The sequence below is a fragment of the Nicotiana sylvestris genome, chromosome 5 (assembly GCF_000393655.2).
Source record: "Nicotiana sylvestris chromosome 5, ASM39365v2, whole genome shotgun sequence".
NCBI classification, from domain to species: Eukaryota; Viridiplantae; Streptophyta; class Magnoliopsida; order Solanales; family Solanaceae; genus Nicotiana; species Nicotiana sylvestris.
Genome location: NC_091061.1, coordinates 140,634,085 through 140,656,596, shown reverse-complemented (window position 1 = coordinate 140,656,596; position 22,512 = coordinate 140,634,085). Strand labels below are relative to the sequence as shown.

The window sequence follows — 22,512 nt, the reverse complement described above, 5'->3', positions numbered from 1 at the left end:
ATTCCTACTATCTTAGTAATAATGCTTAACATTATTTATCTCATAAAAACTAAGAAAACTTGGAAACCGTTTCTTTTCCAGGTGATAATAAAACTAAATGATCTAAATATTGGAGTGAGGGAGGGGGAGGAGTAATACTAAATTGTAAAAATTATTCAACATATACCTCATAAGCAAGGTTTGATGCGTAATTTTAGGATGAAGCAGCAGAAAAATAGAAAAAGAAAGAAAAGGAAGTCTATAGTCCATTTATTTTCTCAACAAAAATAAAAAAGGTACAAGTAATAAAATGCAAAATTCAAATGGAAGAAACCAGTAGAGTGTTCTCAATTCGAACACAACCAGTAGTATAGCAAACGACTATTACCGGTATGTTATGAAATAAAAGCAATTTAGTAAAACATGAACAAGAAATAAAAGCAATTTAGTAAAACATGAATAAGAAATAAAAGCAATTTAGTAAAACATAAACAAAAAATAGAGATAGAGAGAAGGAAGAGATTTTCTTCTTCAATTGTGTGTATTTTCCTATCTATTACAAGGCCTTTATATAGGCATAAAAAGTGAAAAAAAATATGTTATGGAATATGTCATTGAACATACAAAATATGTCATTGAATATGTCATTAGACATTTGAGATCAAGATCATGGAAGAAGAGTAGACATCCACCATAATGTGATATTTATCATAACATTCCCCCTTGGATGTCCATAGATAATGTGCCACGTTAAAACCTTACTAGGAAAAAACCCTATGGGACAAAATCCTAGTGAAGGAAAAAGAGTACACATGTTTAGAAATAGCCTTTTGGTTGCCTCGTTAAAAACCTTGCAAGGAAAAACCTAGTGGGACAAAACCTTGTAAGGGAAAAAGAGTACAACGCGTATTAACCCCCCCTGATGAGAGCATCAATTCACATCCTTGATCATTCACATCTCAATCTTGTACACTAGTTTCCTGAAGGTTGACGTCGGTAGAGATTTGGTGAACAAATCAACCATATTATCACTTGAACGAATCTGTTGCACATTGATATCACCATTCTTTTGAAGATCATATGTGAAAAATAACTTTGGTGAAATGTTATAGACCTCAACCAAATACATTCTCGACTTGCTTCATGAATAGCAATTATCTCAGCATGATTAGAAGAAGTAGTCATAATTGATTGCTTAGTCGATCGCCAAGATATGACAGTGTCTCCACATGTAAACACATAGCATGTTTGAGATCAAGCCTTGTGTGTGTGTCAGATAAATACCCCACATCAGCATAATCAACAAGATCGGTATTGCAATCATTGCCATAAAATAAGCCTATATCGGTAATCCCCCTTAGATAACGCAATATGTGCTTGATTTCATTCCAAGGTTTCCTTGAGCGGAGCTATATCTTGCTAAGACATTAGCTGAAAAAGTTATGTCAGGCCTTGTAGTGTTAGCAAGATATATTAGCGCACCAATTGCATTAAGATATGGTACTTTAGGACTAAGAAGCTCTTCATTATTTTCATGAGGTCGGAGTGGATATTTATTTATATCGAGTAATCTTACAACCATCGGGGTACTTAATGGATGTGCTTTATCCACATAGAAGCTCTTTAAAATCTTTTTAGTGTATGCTGATTGATTAATAAAAAATTTATCTTTCATATACTCAATTTGTAGACCAAGACAAAAAGTCTTTCCAAGATCTTTTATTTCAAATTCTTTCTTTAAACAGTCTACTGCTTTAGAAAGTTGTCTCGGAGTTGTAATGATATTTGAATCATCAACATACACAGAGATTATAACAAATTCAAATCCAGATCTTTTTATAAAGATACAAGGACAAATTGAATCATTCTTGTACCATTCTTTCAATAGGTACTCACACAGGCGTTTATACCACATGCGCCCTGATTGTTTCAATCCGTATAAGGATTTTTGAAGCTTTATTTAATAAATTTCTTGGAAACATTAATATACTTCAGAACAATTTTAATCCTTCAATGATTTCCATTATACGCATATCAAGTTTTCATGTATTGCCAGATTAAAACCTGAAATGATTATATCCACCATAAGAGACACGTGTCTCCATATAATCAATGTGAGGATATTTACTAATTTTCTTGTGTCACAAGTCGTCTTTATGTCTATCGACTTGAACTTTTTGCACAAGAACACATTTATACCTCCATTGGCTTTATACTTTCAGGTGTTGGGACTATCCGCCCAACTTCACATTTTTTCAAGTGAATTCAATTTTTATTGCGTATTTTTCATTTGGCCAATCATTTATCGGTTCAAATTTCATGACAGATTTGAGCTCAAGATCCTCGTCAATATTAATAATATTGAACGCGACATTATGTTAACAATATCATCGATGATCACTCTACGTCGGTTCCATTATTACCTAATAAAAACATAACTTAGTGAGATATCTTTATCTCATTATTTTCAGGTACCTGAGCCTCTCACATGAGGTCTTACGAAGTGTTATGTCGTGGTGCTCTTCTAGAGCACTTGCCTCCTTATTATGACCATCTTGAACATTTGCCCCTCTCCTTCTTCAAGGAGTTTTATCTTTGGAACCAATTGGTCTATTACGCTTCATGCGTGCCATAGACTCTGTCCCTGGACTTTATTCTATTTGGAACATTAGCAGTTGAAATATGACATTTAGCTTTGGGTCAGCAAATGCGTCGGACAATAATTTGTAAATGAATTATCACTTGAACTTCAAGTTCATATTTTCTTGTACGAGGATTTATATGTATTCATAATAATTCATTTGACGTATCACTTTCTCAGCTGCCCATTTTTCCCCCTAATGTTGGGATCACCAACACATTTCCCAACCTTCTTTGGGAACCCATGTCTTTGCATTATGGTGGCATAATTAAATCATATAGCACATCCATATTTCTATATAGAAATTATTTGGTTTCTGACCCTGAACCGATTGTGATAGGGAGAAATTTTCATAACTTGGCTAGATGCGTACAAGTGCTGTTGTATATTAAATAATACATCTCATACCAAAATTCATTTTTTTTTTTTTGGAGTTTTGTTCTCATAACCAATGATTTAGCTATAATTGGAGGCATACAATTTCTGCTAAACCAACTTGGATTTAAACCAGTATTATCAAGATAAATCATCACCATTTATATTCTGGAATTGTGCTCTAATAATTTGAGCAAGCAATCTTGCAAAAGCCAAACTGCAAGTTGATAACAAATGCACATGTGACCATAGAATAGATGCATCTATTAAAAATTATATATTAGTAAACGGTCCACATGGCAGGTGACTAGGCCCATATATTTATCACCTTTTATTCGTTCCATAAATCAAGGGATTCAATCCCAACCTTAACTGGTATATCATGAGAATAAGCAGCACAAGAGAATTCTTGAAGAATCTTCTATTCTTCAATATATGTCAATATAATTCTTAATTAATTTTTCGCATCATAATTGAACCGGGATGGTCAACCGGTCATGCCAACTAGTATTTATTTTAGTAAGCCTCTAGTTTACTTGTGGCATATGATTCCAGCATCATGCTTATATTTGTGTAGTACAAATAGAAAGAAAATCGGGTAATCTTTCATATTTACCCGGTATGATTATAGAAATATGAAGATATTCAATCTTCCTTTCATTTATAGTCTCAATAGGCCAATCACTTTGACTTATACATTTGAAATTCAAAAAGTTTCTTTTGAGACTTTACAATATCAATATCATGAATAATTTTATTCATCCGGATAGTAACAAATTAGTTTTTTCGGAGCTCTTAACAACTTTTGTACTACAAGATCTTTATCATACCATTCATATGGTAAATGTCTCCTTCACGGAGAAACTTATATCATAATAAATTGTCATGGTCAGAATTATCATAAGCAAAATCATTTCTTGCTTTAATTTTGCCATTAATAACTTTTATAAGGCATGACAAAATAATATTTGGCGTATCACATGTACGCGACCAATGACATATTCATGTAACCACACAATAATATTTATTCTCTTTATTTCACTCAAACCTCCCTTAGAGGTGAGTTGTGTTGTATTCATATAATCATGAATTCATGTCTTTATTCATTGCTTTTATCACATGTTGTCACATTCAACTTTAGGAATGGGTTTGCATTCTCAATGTTTATCACAAGTCACATTCTTTTCAAGGAATGGATCATAATCAGGAACGTGCTTATTATTTTCATACCAATTTGATGGTAAACATTGCCTTCACATTTTGAAGGACTATTTTGAGAACTCTTATTGTTCTCCTTTTATAATCATAGTGATGATTGTTATTATTTTGATCTTTGGAATGCCCACGTTCGTTGTTCAACCACTTGTCTTCATTTAAACTTATTATGCACTGCTACCACATTCACTTCAAGAATGGAGCAAATCAAGTGGGACAATCTTCATGCCTTTAATGAAAAATATATTATTTTTCTTTAGTCATCATTATATCGTCAATATGGTATAGTGGGACTCAAACCCAATGTCTTACCAATATAAAGACATGTTAGGCCATAATAAATTGGGACTAGAACCCAACTCTTATCATTATGGAGCATCTCGATGTCTTACCCTCAATCAGTGGCATAATAGGCTAAACAATATTGAGGTTCATTCTCAAGCCTTAATTTCAAACACATGCCAAGAAAGTTATACACAACTAATTTGCAACTTAGCAAATCAAATTTGCTTTCTTAAATAAGTGTACAAATCTCAAATCAGCGTAAAACTTTATTAATTATTTGTAGCATCTATATGAAATACAACCTTTTGTAGTCAGAATATTTCTTCTAAATTCTATTAGAGTTTAAATGGATTATAAAATCATTGTCATAATATTTATTGACTCTCTCTCAAAAATATTGTTGTTTTCGGGGTATACCCTACCTCTTGGATTTGATTTAACGCCATGACTTTCCTTCACTCAATTCAACCAAGCAATTAGTGAATAAATTTATCAAAAGTATATCATATAGGTAACAACACATATATAGTACTAATACATAAATTCAGCATTTATATTACTTGAAAAGTGACATTATAGGTAACAACTTACCAGTTGTAGCTTCTGCATCATTCATATAAAATACTTGAAAATGGTAAGTCAGTAGCAAGCATCAAGTAGGTCATGGATACTCGAAAATACCTCTTCTAGTAGTTATACTAATCATTGTTTGCTTTCAAATGATACGACCATAAATTATGAAGTATACTTTCTCAGTAGCTGATTTGTTTTTCAAATTTCAAAGAAGTAATTAATCAACCTAGATAAAGATGTGAAGTATTTCTTGTTTTCTTCAAGATGATTTATTCTTCTAATCAGTAGGACAATTTTTTTATTCTCCTTTTTTTTTACTATATGCAAGTGCAAAAATCCAAAAGGAAAAAATATTCATCCAAGTAAAAGAAAATGTTAAAAGCGGTAGGACAGATTTAAGATAGTTAACACACAAATATGCATAAGACAACTTATATAACATATCCTTGGTTACCATAACATGCCTCATATCAACAAGTAACTGCTACTATGATTTTCACATATAGAACTTCGAAAATTTTATTCCATTCATGTGATATGAATGATGTAATATTAATATGTGCTTATGCAATACATGTATGGTACGAAGTTGTGTGCATATGAGATATTAAAGGATGACAAGTATAACATAATTATACCTTCTTACGTTCCATTACTTACCATATGTAGTTTCTCTTTACATCTAACCATGAGATGATATGTATGACTTCTAATTGCAATCTTTCCGGATGTAGGAAATATTTTGTAGATATATATACAATTGGTTAGAGACTCGTGCTGATAACGTGTTATTAAATAAAAGCAATTTAGTAAAACATGAACAAGAAATAGAGATAGAGAGAAGGAAGAGATTTTCTTCTTCAATTGTGTGTATTTTTCTATCTATTACAAGGCCTTTATATAGGTATAAAAAGTGAAGAAAATATGTCATGTAATATGTCATTAAACATACAAAATATGTCATTGAATATGTCATTAAGCACTTGAGATCAAGATCATGGAAGAAGAGTAGACATCCACCATAATGTGATATTTATATAACACGGTAAAAGTTTTTGCGCAAATTTTTATTGGCGTTAAAGGGCATCCTACCGTAATTTGGTGGACCCTCTTCCCATTCGGGCAGGGAAGTTTATTTTATGGAATATTTAGAAAATAACAACAATTTTTCGACAGAATTTTTTGTGGAAAAGACTTACAACATATACTAGCGATTAACGACAAGAACTTTTAAACGGTCAGTTTAATTTTTATTTACAATGAAATTGACAAGAAATTAAATACGAAACCCGTTTCTTAGTTAATTTTTCTGTAGCTAATCCATTGCTGAAACTTGCCCGAAAGGGTTTAGACACGGGTTTTAGTAATCCATCGCTATATCTACTTGTTGTATATTAATTAAGTCTTATATGCTCTATTTATGGAACATTTTATAGCTAGCCCAGGGTTCATTTGAAGTAATATAATCAATATATTAAAGCAACAAGTTAAGTATATGTCTAATGAAGATCACCACACTTGTAAAAATGAATTGTTATGTGGTAAAAGATTACTGCTGAACCTTGGGCTTGCTATAAAAGATTACTACCCCTCGAGTTACTACTGGTCAGGCCAACTATCAAGTTATGATGTATGTATTCCAATTGCCTCCTGTCCTTTTATACTCAGAAATTATTTTATAGAGAAATTTTCACACACCACTATTGTTTAGTGGTTGTTAGCTAGTTGTAGCTATCATTTACTATATTACTTCCTATAGTTATGTTTCCAGATTTTTTAAAGTGTACGTATTTGTGAATACAGTAACGTAAATATCACAATTCATGGTCTATTCAGCTGTTTTTAAACGGAAAGTGAATCAATTAACATAATAGACTCCTAATATAACTCAAATAACTCAATTACATCACCCATAATCTGTATTTGACGCGAATATGCTGAATATTTTTTCCAGACGATAAATACAACAAAACAGAGTAATCACCGAGTTTCTAATCCTTCCCTTTTCTGTTGATATCGTTCGTGGGTGTTTCTATTTTCAACCAATAAAACTCCAGATTTCATATAATTATATAAAGAAATCGGTATAATTCGATTATACATATGACAAGTTTAACCGTGCTACTGCGTCATTCTGGCAAGTGGGACAGTGAGAGCAACTATGTCGATTATTTGATTGAGGTGATACTAAGAAAGGAGTATGTGTAGTACAATGATTTGGTTGCTTAAATTTCTAAACAACTCGACATAGATTTGCGCTCAAAGTCAATCAAAATTGAATACAACGTAGATGAAATTTACACGCCAATGGAAATACATAACGACATGAGTTATAGGGTGTATGTAGAGTTGAAAAAAATGAACAGAGAATTCGGGATGTATCCTTTATGCGTAACAACAATTGACAAAGAAGTTGTAGCAGGAGATAGTTTAATTCAAAGCGACATTGTAGCTGGGGCTGGCTTTAAGCAGGCTTTGCAAGGCAAAAGCCAGGCTTGAAGATTCCAACTGCCTTGTGTTTATAAGCCCATGTAACACTAGAATGTCCCCAGGTTGAGCATGATAACATGTTGATACCACTGAGTAACACTCTAATGTCATACAGTATGACACAAAAAGGTGTATTTTAATTTTTAGCCCTAGTACAAGGTGTATTTATTTCTGATACAATTTTTACTATTCGAAATACAGTCCATATGCTCATTGTATGGTTAGTTGAATTTAATGGTTTTGTTTCTAACCATATGCATTTCATAAGCAGATAGTTACTGTATATCACTGTATTCATCAGTTAAGATGTCATCATCTTTAATATTCTGCCAGCCTACATATAGAATGTATTCCATTGTATTCAATATATTTCATTGTATACAGCTCTATGTCTTTATATTTTATATATACATATATGTTTGTATTTAATACATATTTGTTTGTATTTAATACATATTTGTTTGAATTCAATATATATGATGATTCTGAAAGATAAATAAAAGTATACTGCTGTATATTTAAATTATATTTTAATTGTATATAGATATTGTAATTAATACGTCTATTCTTTGGTATATAAATGATTTTTTTTGAAAATGTTTAAAACTTATAGGTCTATGTTTAAATGTAGGTGGTACCATCGACTGAATACTTGCATACGGTGAACGATGAAGGAAGGCATTACACCGTGTGCCTCTTAGAGAGAAAATGCAGTTGTGGGTGGTTCCAAGTTGACGAATTACCATTCCCACACGCTTGGGTTGTCTTGAAGAGCAAGTTTTTAATGCCGGAAGATTATTGCTCTGACTATTACAAACCAAAGTCTGTTGCAATGACATACGAGGTATCGTGTATCCGCTGCCGGACCGAAATGAATGGAATATACCAACACATATATCAGAGGAAGTTGTCTTACCACCCATTTCAAATAATGTTTCTTATTTTTTATCTAGTGCTTCTTGCAGAAATGCAGGGTAAGGCTGCGTACAATAGACCCTTGTGGTCCGGCCCTTCCCCAGACCCCGCGCATAGCGGGAGCTTAGTGCACCGCCCTTTATTCTTTATCTATCATAACATACATTCAGTTATCCCGAAGGGTGGACTATGAAGATCAGGGGATGGAATATCAGCATTTCAGCTTGCAACCATCAGTCCTTTGCCTAATTGAATATATGAAGCTAATTAATTTGGGATGTCGTCGTTAAAAGTTATCTGTGATCTGCCTTGGAACAGTCATGAACAATGTCGGCTTCCTAGTTTTTATATTTAGAAAGAATTTGCTTTAGTCCACTTTTGATTGGTAAAGCTGAACGCATCATCAATTTCATTAATAGTTCTTCCTTTTCACATTGAAGAGTAAATGAGTGCAACTGAAGAAGAAGTTTTAAGCTCAGACAGGGTGATGAAACCATTACTTAATAAGCTAGGGTATAAAGAAACACATTTAACTTCAGTTGCATTGATCAACGATGTACCTGTAATTGGACCTCGAAACCAGACAGAAGCAACATCTTATTAAACTGGGCCATCTACATCTGGGTTGGTGATTGCATTCATTCATTTGATTAATGTGGGAAGAAGAAAGATAAAGGAAGAATAGTAATTTGGTATCTTTTCTGATGTTTATTTAAATGAACCTAATCTCTTATACATGGATTTGGTTTTATTAGTGAATACTCGAGTCTGAAGAAACTCAAAACTAGCCACAACATGATAAGGAAGAAATAAATCACGTAAGAAAACGAATAATGGACGATTATAAAAAATACCGTGAAAGACCTTGACATTGACAAATTGACAGATTACAATATCTATCACCCATTCACACAAATTCAATCCATGAATGTTAAATAAGCACTAAAATCAGTTGCAGAATACCGTAAGGATACCACTAATAATTCAACTAATATATAAGCTTCTCCGTTTCACCAACTGCATGATCAGCTTATAAAACTCCTTCAAATATGTAAAGGAAATAAATAAATTAGTAGGCGGCGACCTCGTAAGTTACGGTTTAAACGAAAATATGATCATTCAAAAAAAGCATAACTTCATGGCACAAACTGATACTATTTCAATTCGAGTTGAAATGAAGTTGCTTATTCTTTATCTATAATAACAAACACAAACATTCATTATTCTTGAAAGACTGGACTATAAAGATGACCATTAGAATTTCAGCTTCCAACCATCAGTATTCTGTCATGAATTGAATATATGAAGTTGATTAATTTGGGATATCGTTATATAAAATTATCAAATTATCTGTGATCTGCCGTGAGCAGAGAATAGTTAATAGCAACGTGGGCTTCCTAGTTTTAGATTTGACAAAAGGACTCTTAAATTTATTCTACCTTTGACAGGTAGAGCTGAAAGTATCATCACAATTTGATTGATAGTTCTACGGTTCTACCATTTCAAAGTAAAACGTAAGTTCGTGTAACAGGGTGTCAAAGCGAATACTCAATGAGCTAGTGTACAAATAAACATGTTTAACTTCAGTTGCACTAGATCAACAACACACCTGTTTTTTTGCTGCTTGGGGATGAAGAGCTCGAAACCAGAATTTCCCGACATTCCCTCTAATTCTTCCCTGATGGCCTCGGCTGACTTGACAAGTTCTTCATTGCACGATATTATCTCAACTAATTTCAGGGAGGAGACATTCCCAAAATAAGAAGCAATCGCCTTAAGATGTCGACATCTTCTTAATACCAAGTGTTCAAGGCATGGAAAGGCATTATCTGAGGCATCCCATTCTGAAAAAGAATGATTTTCTAGTTTCAAGAATTTGAGTTGAAGGAACTGCTCATCATTCACTTCCCATACATTGGAGCTAAGGGTAACTCCTAACAACCTTGAGTACCTCGAGTTTTGGATGGTTTGCAACTTCAGTAAGACGTATGTGAAAATTGGACAGTGTCAACTTCTTCAAGCTTGATGGTAACTTCAACTGATTGATCCAAGTCAATGTAGTGCCGGGAGAAACCTTGAGCATTTCAAGATTTGTAATATTGCTAAATGAAGGAAACGAGCCATCAAATTTGGAAACTTCACATCTCAGTTTCCGAAGATTTGGTGTCTTCTCCAAGATCTTATCGGCATTGTCCACACAAAAAAAAACATGCTCAGGAAACAGTTTGCAAATTAACCATTGTCGATTGGCATTCTGAGAATTTTTCTCCACTGTTCAAAGTGAAGAATGCTCGATCATAGATGTGAAGATGCCGCAACTTAACCATCTTCCAAATGGTATCTGATAATGATACTCGTCCTCTTAAGTCCTTGAACTATCAATGTTTCAAGGTTACGAAGATTGTCCGGGAGTGATAATTCATCTTCTGCAGTCCGAAAAGCAAGATACTTCAAAAGGGTTAATTCTTGTGGAATAGAATCAATCATGGTGAGTTCAAAGTCTAATACCCTTAGAAATTTGAAATTTTTAAAAGTGTTTGAAACACAGTCTATTGAAGAGAATGCAATATTTCTAGCCTCCCTGAACTGGAAAGATTTCACATGAGAGAAAAATAAACACCATTTTGGAAGATTTTCACTTTGAGAATAAAGGTATAAGCGGCGTGAAGTATTACACATTGGAGGGAAAAATTGAGAAGGATCTGAACCTCTGTCCCTGTTAATGGAGAAATAGGTATAATTAGAAGAAGCCTTATAGATTGAAAAGATAAAATTAATTAATGTTTTTTATTACCTTATCCTTTCTAAAAAGTTCTCCAACTTCGCTTTCTTCCTGCAAAATTCAAGCACCAGGTCATGAATGCGACATGTCTTGATCCTTCCATCAGAGCTCTTTTTAGCAACCATCACTAGGTTTCTCCCTATAAGATTTTCCAAGTAAAATTTTGCTATATCCTCAGAAAGCTTCTCCATGTGCGTGTTAATGAAACCCTCAGCTATCCACAACCATGTTAATTTTGAGACTTGAATCTCTCTGTCCTCTGGAAAATACTCCCATATATATAAAACACAGTTTCAAATAATGTGGTAGATTCTGATAACTCAGATCTAGTGTGCCCTCCGATTGAGCCTGAATATTTGGACTTAAATTTGTTGATACTTGTTCCCAGCAATGTTTTTCCTTCTTCATTCTAGTGAGGATACCTGCTACCAGAACCATTGAAAGAGGAAGCCCTCCACACTTTTGTGCTATGCTTTTGCCGACAACCTCTAAGACCAGGGGACATCTTTCTTTGTTGAACACCTTGTTTTGTAATAGCGTCCAACTTTCATCAATATTGAAAAATCGAAGCTTATGGGGATCACTAACGTGTTTAGCATAAGATGCAACTTCATAATGCCGAGTTGTTAGAATAATTCTACTTCCTTTGTTATTTTTAGGGAAGCATGACAGTAAATCATCCCATGCACTCATTTTCCAGACATCATTAACGAGGATAAGGTATCTCTTGGGCTTTAAAAGTTTCTGAAACTTGTCTGCTAATTCATTTTCAGCCTCTCTATCAAGTTTTGTTGTATCATCAGTAACATCACGTAGAAGGGATAGTAACAAGTCCTTCCGTTTATATTCTTGAGAGACACAGCAGTGAGCACAGATATCAAAATAAGAGACAACTAACTCATCAAAATATAGTTCGTTTGCCCGAGTTGTCTTGCCTAATCCAGGCATTCCAACAATTGAAACGACATCAAGATTTACTGATCCTTTGATTAGTTTGACTCTTAGATCGTTCATCACATCCTTGAAGCCCACCATCTCTTCATTTGTGCTTGGATTGCTGGCAAATCGCGAAGAAGTATGTGTAGGGGCAGCATCTGTGATGTTATGCAATACCAAGTCAAACGCAGTAATTTCTGGAACCTCTGCTACCTCTGCCATGAGCACTCTAATATCCTCTCCAATGTTCAAGATCCAGAGAAAAAGACACCAATCAGGAAAATCTTTTTTCTTACAAGCATCCAAAACATATTCTACTTCATACACCAAACCATTTGTATGTGTTACAAAATGTTGAAGTATGTCTTGTGTTTCTACAACAGCTTGAAAGCACTTGAGTTCTTGCTGAATTGTCTGAAGTTGGCTCTTGACAGAATCAACTGAATTTGAATAGAGGCTTAGAAACTTCTCCCTGTTGTCTAAAATAAAATCAGCAGAGCCCACTCTGTCAATTCCAGGCAAGTTGGACTGAAGGAGAAATGTCTTTCTTGTGATGAGATAAATCATTGCTAGGAGATTATGAATTTTGACTCGGAAATCAAGATCACCCTACTCCTTTTCGTTTAATAAGTAAAGCAGAATTTCTGCATCAACAAACACAGAGTAAACCAGAATTCCTGCATCAGCAATCACAGAGTCTATATCTTGAAGATGAAATTCAAGCACCGTTGTTGGTAGATCTATGAGATTGGTTCTCAAGAAGTTGAGTGTCTCCTGAAGGGTTACTTTTTTTGCTATGCAATAACCAGAAATTTGTAGCTCCTCCAAAATGTGTAGGAGAGCCTCAAAAATCCAACTTCACAATCTACCGCATACTTAATTTGGATAACAGGATACCATTGTGACTGCACTAACTTTATAGCTTGGAGGACTTCAATATAGATGCTTGGCCCAATATGTTGAATTTTTTTCCGCATTAGATCAGAAAACAAGGGATACCCTTTATCTGCAGCAAAGTCTCGATAGATCTTTTCATTGCTTGGAAGATACAACCAAGTAACCATTGTTGTGTGCAACGCTACTTCTAAAGAATGAGAAAAGAATAAATACTTGACACGAGGCTCTACGCATCTGTCTGAAACAAAGCAGAAAAAACTTCTAATGAACTTCAACTCCTTTAAAGCCTTTTCAACTTGATCCACGAGTCCCCCAACATGAAGGGGTGAACTTGGATTATCAAGTTTCAGTAGATCACTGAGATTCTCTATCACGGTATCAATGAATTCCAAAACAAAATTGAAAATAAGAGTAGCATCGTTGTCGTCTAAAAGTTCATATGATACTTCGGAAAAAGAGTATTTAGCTTTTCTGATTTCCAACTTAGTCTGCCAAAACTTATTTTGCAATTCGGAGACACGGCCATAAAATTGGTGGATCCCTTGTCTTCTGTAGACCTGGATGAGATCAGCTACAGCAACTTTAAACAGATCTCGGACTTCTCTTAAGAGATCTGATTGAACTCTGAAGATCTGCAAGTTGAGAATGATATCCAAAAACTTGAAATCCCTTTTAAGGAAGTTGAAATTCCTTTCAAGGAGCTTAAATTCATCAAATGCAAAGAGGTCCCGATCGAGATAATCACATTCATCTTTGATCCTCTGCAGAGTTTCAAAGGGGAAATATTCCAAATATTTCTCTGAAAATATAAGTAAAGAACCGCATTCCTCTACAGTCCGCCAAAGATTGTCTTGGAGACGACGTATCTTGTACTGCAGAGTGTCAAGGGAATCAGATTCCTCTGAAAGAAATATATGGAATGAGCTGCATTCATCTTCGGTTTGCGTCAGAGTTTCACGTAGATGAGATAACTTTGACAGATACTCATCTGAGAACTCAAGGAATGAGCCCCAGTCCTCTTCAATCCCGTGCAGTGTGTCAAGGGAACAAGATCCCTCTGAAAAATGATATCCGTCTAAAACCATACGGAATGAATGACATTCCTCTGCAATCCGTTTCAGAGTTGTAGGAATATGAGCATAGGAATTCCATTTCTGTGTAATACGCTGCAGCATTTCAAGGGGATTAGGTATGTCTGAAGACATAGCTCCTCTTCTCATTGCAAATAATGTGATAACTAGCTAGAGGCGGACCCAGGATTTAAAGATGGCGGGGGCACCACTATCTTTAATATACCTCAGAGGTGTGGACTTTACCGGTAGTTGTTGGGTCTTGCCGGATGCCGGGAAGAAGGAGAGGCAATCGTGATTCGAACCCAAGACATCCCACACAAAAGCAAAGCTAAGCGACGGTTTTGACCAGTGCCCCCACTTGACCTTTGTGTTTCAGGGTGCCTAACAAAATATAAAGAGACTCTCAAGGTATATATACAGTATATACATATAATATGCAAAAAAAAATTCTGAGGTTTACGGGTCCGGTGACCCTCCTACGATACACGTAGGTCCGCCTATGATAACAACAGCTGTTGTAAACTGGAAACTAATGGTTTCAGTCTGTCATCTAACTACTCCATATGTAGTTACTTCAAAATTTGACCAAGTCATTTTCTGATAGAAACAACACCAAAATTAAGATGGTCTCCTCAGTTCCTTCATTATTTTATCGGCCAATTAATGACAAGATCATGCATGATTCCGGATGAGATATTTGACTTTTCCAAGTTATAGAGATCAACAACAACAGCAAACCCATTATAACCCCATAAGTGTTCTGCGAGAAGAATAGAGTGTATGCAGATATTACCCCTACAATGAATGTAGAGAGACTATTTCCAATAAACACACAGCAAGGAAAAGTTATAGAGACCCTAAATGAATTTCTATATATGATTTATTTTAGTTCAAATCTGATCAAGTCATTGAGATCCTCATTGAATTTCTATGACCAAGTGAGTGAGACTTACAGGAAAGAAATTAATGAGAGTGAAAATACAAAGGAATAGGGAACAAACCAGAAAAAAAGCTTTTAACAGTTGAGGAGAAGGTTGAATTGGTGCAGCTCAGGGACGTATCTGCGATTTTCCAGATTCATTTCTCCCTCCTCCAAAAAGTACATAAATTGAAATCATGGGTCTAGTGGATTCTTCTGTCTGAACAATGAGCTTGAGGAGATGGCAGAGAGATCAATTGGGAGGGGGGGGGGGGGGCTGCAGTTGACTTACTGGGTTGGTGGACCAAAAAGAGCAATTTCTTTTTCCAGGAGATGGCCAAATACTGTATATTCTTTTAGCTATTAGTAACTCGTTTTGTATTTATTTCTTGAGCTAAACGAAGTTTTGGCGTGGATTATGGCTGGCGTGCGCGTTCGAATCGATTTATCGATAAATCGAATCAATTATTTTTTCGATTTTGAAATTTTTCGAGTTTTCGATTTCGATTTCGATTTTGTCCTCTTCAATTATCGGTTTATCGATAAACCGATAAGATATACTAAAAAGACAAATATACCCTTATTTTATAATACCATTTCCTTTACCCTCAGTCCCTAGCCCTATTATTTCGTCTACTCATTTTTCAGCGCCGCTTTTACCTTTCTCCCTCTCTCTCGCGAACTGCAAACTCAGCCATGATGATGTTCTTTTTATACCATTGGAGTGTTGGTGACATACGTTTGATCCCTTACTTTAGTTTCGTTGCATGTGCTTGTTGACACAATTTTTATGTTATAAACGGTGTTCGTCTTATTTTAGCTTCTTTTTGTCCATATTAATTAGGCGTATTTATAGCGATATACTTTTCGTGGGATCCCGGAAATTTTCTTATTGGTGTAATCGATAACCGAATCGATAAACCCCAAAAATCGATAAATCGAAATCGAAAAAATCGAAACCTTATTGAAACAATAACGATAAACATATGTACAAATCGATAATCGATATGTAATTATCGATAAGGGTCAAAATCGAATGCACACCCCCAATTATGCGAATTTACGTGCCAAAATATTTTACAAAATTATCTAAAGTTACATTTGTGATTTTAACTATGATTTAAAATTACTCTCCTGTATACTTTGGTTAAGGTCCAGGCTGAAGCTCGTTAAAGTCAAGGACAAATATAAAATCATTTGATATTTGCTAATAATAAGGTTATGAATTGCCATAACGCATAACTGATTATAAAATAAAGATATTTCAGATTATGTTTAACTCTTTTTTCTTTTTCTGTAAAGACAGTGTTCGAACAAGTTTGTATTTCTCAAGTTAGGTAAAAACTTACCCGCACTGGGTGTTTACACCAAACCAATAGATATATAACATGTGTCTTGCATATGGACTTCAATCATTTAACCATTGTAAATTACATGCATTCTCATCTAATTAAATTAATTAACCATAGTAAGTTAATATAGTTTGGTGTAAACACCCGGTGTTGATAAGTATTTACCTCTCAGTTATCTATATATAAATATAAAGTTGGGAATTAGTAAGGTGATGTGGCACCTCTATCCGCCCAGCAATTATAATTATCTTTTTTCTCCCTTTTTTGCATTTTACTTTCTTTTTCATTCAATTATTAATACTATTAAAATGTCTAAAATTCTGTATTAAATAATAAACGATCGTTATGTCTTTTATTGGGAAGTCCAAGACATTATAAAAGAACCGTCCCTTGGATATATGTTTTCCATAACTCACATATCTTAATGTCCTTAACTTTTCTAATTAATATTATTCATAACTCTCATGGCTTTTCATGTTTATAACTCCCAAATGCTTAATATGTAATTATATGACACCTTATTCTGTCTTTCAATGTTCATCTCATCACATGGCTGGTCAGATTGCCGGCGGAGAGCTTAATAAATTAAAGCAGGATCTTGTATTTCGCTATGCAAGAACAAAAGAAGTTATCAATTTTTTAGGATGAAACGGATATAAAAATTTCCACTTTCAGGCATGGCCTTAATTTGTTACAAACTTCATGATGATTTATGCGGCTGTTTATCCAGATAAAAAATGAGGGCCGCAATGCAGCCAATCTGATGCAGTGCAGGTACTTTTTGCTTGCTAATTTCTTAAAACAATTTCATCTTTATTTCATTAAGTTATTGTTCATGCGATCTTATGATGGATTTGCATATCTATATTATATGGACACATAATAAACTATTGGAGTTTAATTGGTGCTTTGGTTGATGCTTTAAACGGAGAAACAGAAATGCTGACATAGAAGTAAAATTAATTATATATTTGACAGAGAATTAGGTTAATAACATAAAAATTTGTTACCATGAAGAAGGGAATAAAGTTTTTTATTTTTTGGACTAACTGTAGGAGGGAGGGAGAGAGGGAGGGAGGAAGAGAAATAAAAGAAAAGAAAAAGTAATAAAGTAATTGTATTCCTAACCTTTGTTTTAATTCTAACTTAAAAGTTGGCTTTAAGAAGCAAACGCCATTCTCTTAACCATTCTGTTTTGCGACGAAGATCTTGATAGAAAGAGGAGAAGAGAAGAGAAGATCCTTACATAAACAGTCGGTCATATTTATTATTTACTTTTTCTAGCCATATACATCAATTATATATAATTGTACACATATAATACATAAATTATATATATATTATATCTCCACTGGCTATTCTTAATTTAAGCAGTAGTTTAAGCAGTTAGATGTGCGGCTATTCGAGTTAATTCTTATGGTGCAATTTCATCCGATATATTGCTACTCAATTATCTATTACGTGAAAGTTTCACAATTTTTCATCATCTAACTGTAGATTGGCTGATGTTTTAGGACCGCGCGAAGCGCGGATAATTCCCTCCACGAACTCCCCGCTTTGTTTTTGGGGTGACTCGAACTCACAACCTCTTGATTGAAAGTGGAGGTTGCTTACCATCAGAACAACCCCTCTCTAATATTTGTTAATCACATTACAAATGTATGTAACATTAACATTTGTTACATAAGTAATTGCGGTAATTTCGGTAAAGTTGAAAATTTATGTAACATTAACATTTGTTATATAAGTAAAGACAGGTAAGTATGAGTCATCAAATAGTTGGCACCAGATATAAATATGTGATCGTTGCTGAATAAGTTCCGAAGACATTGAAATCGAGGACGAAGATTTGAAGGAAGATATCGGTTGGAAAATACAACATTTAATGAGCAGTCGTTACAAAGAATCTTTGCATTAATACTCAGCCGTTATTGAATCATAAAGAGAGGTTTTATTCATATTAAAGAAAAGTTTGATTTGGGGATCTTGTCTTCTTGAATTAAATTATAAATAGGAGAATTCATATTCATTGAATGACACGAAATATTCTGTATACAAAAAGGCAAAACAAGCTCTTACTGAAAATAATATTCTTTACTTTGTTCTTCATATTGTTCTTGTTATTGCTTTAGGAGATGTAATGCCCATAATCAGGCTTGTGTTTCTTTTTAATTTATTTTCATTAACTTATTTTTGTTCTTGATTATTTGATATTCTTGGATCAAATTAATTCATGTGTCTATTAATCACATTACAAATTCAATTGTACCGTTTTACGAGTAAATAATAGTCATAATTGATTACTCTGAGCAGTTGCATCCAGTTATGCATACCAAGAAGCTAATGAAATGTAAGACAAACTTCTTTAATCATTTTCTTATAGTGGGTCGGGTGTCTTGGTCACTCTCCCTTATATAACCCCTTTAAAATATTCAATTACCTTTGATAGAGAAGAGCCACCTTAGATATTTATACATGAAATGGGGAGCTGTTATATAACGCCGCCTTCTCCTGGAGCTTCAAAGTACAAATTGTGAAAAAATAAAGTTGATTTTTCGGAAGAGTAAAATTATAATTAGAAGAAGTTTTTAGAAAGTTATAGAGTAATATCATGGATATTTGTTGTACTTAAGAAATATCTAGATACTCTAGAGTTTTGGATATTTAAGGAAGATATTAGTAGAATGTGATAGAATTATCTAGATTATTTTTGTATCTAGAATCATCTCTAGACAAGTATAAATAAGAGTAGCCTTAGGCATTTGTAGTGAAGCCAAAAAATCAAGAAAGCCTTCTTTCCTAAATAAGTTCTCCTATCTAAAATCTCTGTTCTCTTTTCAAGCTTCCACTTCTTTAGTTGAATCCTCCAATCTTAGTTAACGATCTTGGGCTAGCAGAAGGTCTCCGAATAATACTCTTCTTCTTCTATTCTTTACATGGTATCAGAGCCTCAAGTCGGCTTCTGGATTTCAAGGTCGGGTTAGTGGTTGATTCAACTGATTTCTCTAAATGGATTAGGGTGGTCGTGCTAATGGACTGGGATTGAGTTATTGAACCAGTCCAACTACAAGGTATGGAAGACTTGTATGGAGTCATACCTTGTTGGTGAGGATTTGTGAGAAGTTGTCAATGAGAGTAACACAAGTCCTCCTATTGACGCATCGAAAAATAGCAATGCACGGAAGAAGTGGAAGCAGATTAATGCTAAAGCGGAGTTTATCCTAAAGAGGTCCATCTCTCCTAATTTATTTGATCATATTATAAGGTGTAAATCATCTCATTTAATATGGAGGACCTTCGATCAATTGTTCAACAAGAAGGATGAAGCTCGGCTACAGATTTTGGAGAATGAGTTAGCTAACACCACTCAAGGTAATCTCTCGATCGCCGAGTATTTTTTGAAGGTTAAAAATCTGTGTTCTGAAATTTCTCTATTGAATCCGGACGAGGCTATCTCTGAAGCACGAATAAGAAGAATTATTATTCGTGGCTTAAAGCCAGAATATATTCCCTTTGTTACATCGATTCAAGGATGGGTTCAACAACCATCTTTGGAAGAATTTGAGAATTTGCTATCGTCACAAGAGCTATTAGCCAAACAGATGGCTGGTGTATCTATCAAAGAAGGGGAAGGAAATGCTTGTGTCGCCGATAAGAGGAACTTTAAGGGGAAATAAAGAGATAACATGCACTTTCAATCCTCAAGTGGTTCGAGCTCGCCAGGAAAGAAGGCGGAGTCTTCCAGCAACGGTAAAAAGCCTTTAAAATGTTACCGTTGTGGCAAAGTCGGGCACATAAAAAGATACTGTCGAGCCAAAGAGAGCAATATAGCTCAAATCAAGAAAGTTGCTGAAGAAGAAGAAAAAGAAGAAGACTGGGGAAAGTGCTTCATAGCGGAGACTTGAGCAATAAATTCCATAGCTTCCATAAACTTTGAAAGAGACTGGATCGTGGATTCAGTATGTGGGCACCATCTCACTGGAGATCAATCCAAATTCTCCACGTTTCGCGAATACAACGGACATGATGTCATTGTTACAACAGATAATACAGTCCATAATGTGGAGAAGGAAGGCACTATTATGATCAACGAGAAGGAAAAAGACATTATCACCGTCAACAGTGTTTTTCACGTTTCAGGTATGAAGAAAAATCTATTTTCAGTTGCAAATATTGTAGATGCTGGAAACTATTTGCTATTTGGCCCACGTGATGTGAAGTTCCTCTGAAATATCAAGGTACTCAAGGCAGATATCGTTCACTCAGGTAAGAGAGTTAACGATTTATATGTCTTATCTGCCTCTAATTCATATATTGAGAAGATGAGTAGCAATGACAATACACATATTTGGCATGCTAGACTTGGACATCTAAGCATGGATAAATTAAAAGCCATAATAAAGTTGAATCTAGTAAAAGGTTTGCCTAACTTAAGAAATTTTGATGGAGGAGAGGTTTGTGAAGGATGTCAATATAGAAAGGCACATCGTCTTCCATTTGACAGATCCTTGTCAAGGTGCAATGCCCCACTAGAACTTATTCACAGGGATTTGATGGGGCCAACGAGAACTCCTTCATTTTCAGGCTACTCTTATATGCTAATTTTCATTGATGATATTACTAGATTCACTTGGGTTTATTTTGTGAAGCACAAGTCAGAAGTTTTCAGTAAGTTTGTGGAGTTCAAAGAAACAGTTGAAGGTGAACTCGATTCCAGAATAAGGCGGTTGCGAACTGATAATAGCGGTGAGTTTACATCAGATGAGTTTCTTTCCTTTTGTCGCCAGCATGGCATTAAAAGAGAGCTGACATGCGCTGATACGCCACAACAAAATGGAGTGGTTGAAAGGAAGATCCGACACTTAACTGAGACATGTAAGAGTTGGCTTCATGCCAAGAATTTACCTAGAGCCTTGTGGGTTGAAGGTATGAAATGTGTAGCGTACGTGATTAACAGGATGCCGCTTTATCCAAATAATATGAAGTCTCCGTATGAATTAATGTTTGGAGAAAAGCCTAGCGTGAAACACCTCAGGGTTTTTGGCTCTATTTGTTATGTTCACATTCCGGATTCTCAAAGGAGCAAGTTAGATGCCAAGGCAAGGAAGTGCATCTTTGTCAGATATGATAAAAGGAAAAAGGGATGGAAGTGCATGGAACCTAAAACTCATCTCTTTGTTGTCTCAAGGGATGTCATATTTGACGAATTGTCTTTGTATTATGGAGCTGCATTGGATGGAGCGAGTTCAAAAACCTTAAATAATGGAGATTCAAGCTTGCCCATTGCAGGTGCTACTCTAGATAATACAGTTGCCGAGGAGTTAAGAGAAAGGGGGAGTCCTGGACCTCAACAACATGAAACTCAACAAGAAGATGATTCAAGTGGTTCGGGAAGGCCAAAACGAACTATTGTCAAGCCAGCTCGTTTCAGAGATGAAAATTTCGTCAGCACATACTCATGTTCCTTTGCAAGACCAATTGAAGAACCTTCAGTATTTGGGAAAGTAAGACGATCCAGAAAAATAGTATTGAGATCTTCATCAAGACACATTCTAAAGCATCGGTTGAGTTCTTCCGCGACAAGCTTGGGATAGCTTCCAAAAAATTACTTTAAGGGGGAGTGTGAAAAAATAAAGTTGATTTTTTGGAAGAGTAAAATTATAATTAGAAGAAGTTTCTAGAAAGTTATGGAGTAATATCATGGATATTTGTTGTACTTAAGAAATATCTAGATATTCTAGAGTCTTGGATATTTAAGGAAGATATTAGTAGAATGTGATAGAATTATTTAAATTATTTTTGTATCTAGAATCATCTCTAGACAAGTATAAATAGGAGTAGCCTTAGGCATTTGTAGTGAAGCCAAAAAATCAAGAAATCCTTCTTTCCTAAATAAGTTCTCCTATCTAAAATCTCTCTTCTTTTTTCAAGCTTCCTCTTCTTTAGTTGAATCCTCCAATCTTGGTTAACGATCTTGGGCTAGCAGAAGGTCTCCGAATAATACTCTTCTTCTTCTTCTTCTATTCTTTACACAAATGGGTCAAAAACACGTCTAGTCGTTCTTTGTCGGAAAACTCTTC

General features: G+C 34.7%; 1 pseudogene; it reads right to left on the bottom strand.

The window, feature by feature from the left end:
• Nucleotides 1–9,314: 9,314 nt before the first annotated feature.
• LOC104214492 (putative late blight resistance protein homolog R1B-23) lies at nucleotides 9,315–15,349 on the bottom strand (annotated as a pseudogene).
• Nucleotides 15,350–22,512: the final 7,163 nt, after the last annotated feature.